The sequence below is a fragment of the Helobdella robusta genome (assembly GCF_000326865.2).
Source record: "Helobdella robusta unplaced genomic scaffold HELROscaffold_2, whole genome shotgun sequence".
Taxonomy (NCBI): Eukaryota; Metazoa; Annelida; class Clitellata; order Rhynchobdellida; family Glossiphoniidae; genus Helobdella; species Helobdella robusta.
In genome coordinates, this window is record NW_008704083.1 from 1949203 (window position 1) to 1953142 (window position 3940).

Below are 3940 nucleotides of genomic sequence, written 5' to 3' on the forward strand. Positions count from 1 at the left end.
TATGTATGACTGTATATTATTGGATATAAACTATATTGTAGATTAGTGTATATATTTGTATTTTGTCATCGTAATTCCTTTCAATGTTAAATAAATACAATTCGCCTGAAACGTTTTGAAAGTTTAAAAACTCATCCGGCAATTCAAAGTTGTATTTAAAATTAATCGGATAAGTGACATTTCTAACAATTTATGTATTTTCTTAAATGTGCTATGAAAAAAATTTAGAAATTATAATTAAAACAAATAAGCAGTACAGATATAATATAATAAATATGTAATCTGTAAAAAAAGCAACCTGTAATTATAACACATAAAAAAACATTCAAAATCAATTAGATTCACTAGAAGCGAATATTTATAGAAAACATTCATTTATTTATGATTAAAAAATGCAATTTAATTAGATGATTTTTGGAGCATACCATGTACCTCCACGTAAGGTGAGCGAACTTAATTGAAAAACGGCCGCCGTGACCACAACTTTTTGCGTAAGGCCGCCGTGTCTATAAAACTTTTTAACATTTAAAATTGGCCGCCGTTTCTATAATTTTTTAACATTTGAAAACGGCCGCCGTTTCTATAATTTTTTAACGTTCGGAAACGGCCGCCGTTTCTATAATTTTTTAACGTTCGGAAACGGCCGCCGTGTCGTTAGGTTCGGCGTAAAATAAATAAATTTTAAAAATCTCTTGTGTGATTAAATTTGGTTTGGGTATGTTATGTTGAAAGGAAATATTCCTTTGTATTGTAAGCTTTGGAGTGTTGAAAGATTCTAGTTTAGGACATATGCACAGGAATTACATATTAATTTAAAAATTATTAGTTGATTAATTTATTTTTTATAACAATATATTATAAATTGATTATTAGTTATATATTTTTAACATTAATAACATTTCATTTTTACAATAAAGTTTTTACCGATTTCTGTTTAAAATAAAAAACATCTTTGTTTGTTTTTAATATAATTGTTTATTAAAGAAACGTTAATTGAAATACTAGAAGACACATTAGTCGACAAAAAGCGAAAAGAACATACACATGCAAGTTAGTCAAGTTAGCAATAATATATAATTGTCTGAAACTATGGAAAGTCATAAATATATTGAAACATATATAATATACATATATATTATTTCAATACTTTCCCTTGTTTCAAAACATTTTATGACATTAGTCCCATATGTCCACACAGGAGTTTCAGTCTGACTCTGCTTTGAATGGCTTCTTCGTATGTATCTGGTTCATGTACATCTAATATGTCTCAGCCTGCATCACATAATCATCTAACTTCTTAGGTTTCTGCAAGCTTGACCTATCTGAGTTGAACTTTAATTGAATTATCTATAATCTTCTCAGTGTCATCTGTAATTTCTTCTTTTGAATCATCATTTCTACTACTCGAATCATTTTCTGATTTGCAATTGATTTGAGGATCTGTTGTAAAATCTTTTTGAGTCTGATGTTCAAATGATGTTGTACATTTCATAGGTTTTTCTTGAAAAACTACATCTCTTGAGAATATCATTTTATATTGATTTTTGAGCCATATACGATAGCGTTCGTCACCATCGTAACCAACAAGGTAACTTTTTATGGCTTTCTTATCCATTTTTTGACGTTTTTGATCAGGTATGTGAACAAAACATGTTGAGCCAATTATTCTCAAATGGTTAATTCTTGGCTTTTTACCTGTCCAAATTTTAAATGGGCTTTTATCTTCAATCGACGACTTGCCTGTTCGATTAAGTAAATATACTGCAGTTGAACATAGCTCAGCCCACATAGCGACTGGAAATTCAAAATCTAGATTTGAGTACTTCAATGTGCGTGCCATTTCTACTATTGTTCTGTTTTCACGTTCACTACCACCATTTTGTTTAGGTGTATATGGTGCTGTTAGTCTTTGCGTGATTCCATGGCTGCGCAGGATGTTTCGAACTTCTTCGTTGTCAAACTCATCCCCATTGTCACTCAAAAATTCTTTTACTTTATGACCTTGAGTCGCTGCTTGAGACAAAATATTTTGTAGTGCCTGTTTCACTTCATTTTTGTGTCTAAAAAAAGAAATGAACCTCATTTTGCTGTAATGATCTTTGAAAACAACAAAATATCGTTTACTATTAAATGATTCTGTACTGAAAGGACCACAAACATCTGCTGATAGTAGTTCACCTGGTTTATTGGTTGCATTTTTCTTGCCAAATTTTAACCGATGTGCTTTACCATAGAGACATAGTTCAAACAAATCTTTGTCAAGATGAACTTTAATGTTTAACTCCTTTTCTATAACATTCTTTATGTGACGTTTATCTTGATGACCAAAACGTTCATGGTAGAGCTGCACTATTGAATTTTCACTGACTATATTCACTTCAGCCGGTGTATCTGGAGTTAATGAAATCAAGTTTTGCCTCATACAAGGAACCATCTACTCGTCTTGTCTCTTGTACTACCACTCGGTTCTTTATACTGAGTTGACATTTGGTTGCATAAGATTCAAACTTGCTGTTTTTTGAATTTTTATCTTGTGCGGCTGATATGGAAAACAGGTTTCTACCTATATTTGGAACATACCAGACATCTGAGAGTCTTATATACTGTTGTTTGTTATTTACTGTTGACAGCATATTTATTTCGCCTCTACCCACAGCAGCAAAAACTTCTTTTCCTGTAGCTTGAACAGAACATGGTGCGACAAACTTCTCAAAAGTAACTAAATTATCTGGATTGTTCGTTAGGTGCTTTGTTGCTCCATTGTCAATACACCACTTAGTGTTGTCTCTCAGTGTTTGATTACTGGCTGACGTGCACAAAACTACATTTGATGTTTCATCATATGCTTTTCTTGGTGTCGCTGAAACATTTTTGGAATTTTTAGAAGGTCTTCCATCACTGACCCACTTTCTACATTGCTTAACCCAGTGTCCATGTTTATGGCAATAGTTGCAGTTACCAACTGGTTTTGTCCTTTTAGTGAAATCTCTTGATTTGTTGAAACTTGGCTTTTCAACATTTACAACTAAGGCGTTCTGCCTTGATGATTTATCGATTGTGCCGAAAGTCTTTATCTCTCTTTCGAAAGCACAGAGATGAGTGATTAAATCATCTATCGACTGCTTTTCTTCACCTAGCATTAGCCAACTTGATTTGAAGTTTTGGAAACTATTTGGGAGAATCTGCATCGCTTTGCATACTAATAGCAGCTCTGGTAGTTTATTTTCTCCCAATGCCTGAAGCCCACTGTTTAATTCGTTCCATAAAGTCTTCAATCTTGCAATTTGGCCGGATCCAATTGAAATCGAAAAAATTGCTACAAACTTGGAACAGTTGGTCTTTAGTTGACGCTTCAAAATTTTTTTTTAATTCCTCCCAAACTTCAAACGCTGAGTTCTTGTCCATTATCTTTTGGTATGTATCTTTTGTGACTGCATTCGCAATTACTGATTTGGCATAACTCTTTGCCTTTCTAAACAGATCTGATTTATTTTTAAAATCTTTTGTCTGTTGCTCTGTTTGATTTTCTAGTAATTCTGGTTTCGACAAGTTTCCATCAATCACATCAAGTGCGCCCTCATGGTAATCCATGACATCTCGAACACGACGTTTCCAAATGGGCCAATCGGCTGCGCAACTTAACTGTTTTATTTGAAGCTTTGAGTCCATTTTGAAGGAAAACAAAAATTGATGTTCTTGCTTCAACGATAGTTGGAAAAGTTCTTTTAGTCACGAATTGCAATCTCTTTCTTTTTTTTTCAAAATAATTTTTTCTCTAAACAATTTATTAAGCGTTCTGGGCTCATAACCTGTTTAAAATAAAAAACCTCTTTGTTTGTTTTTAATATAATTGTTTATTAAAGAAACGTTAATTGAAATATTAGCAGGGGGTCATTTCAGATTTTGGTTGGGGGGGCGAACTTATGTGGTCTATGACTTA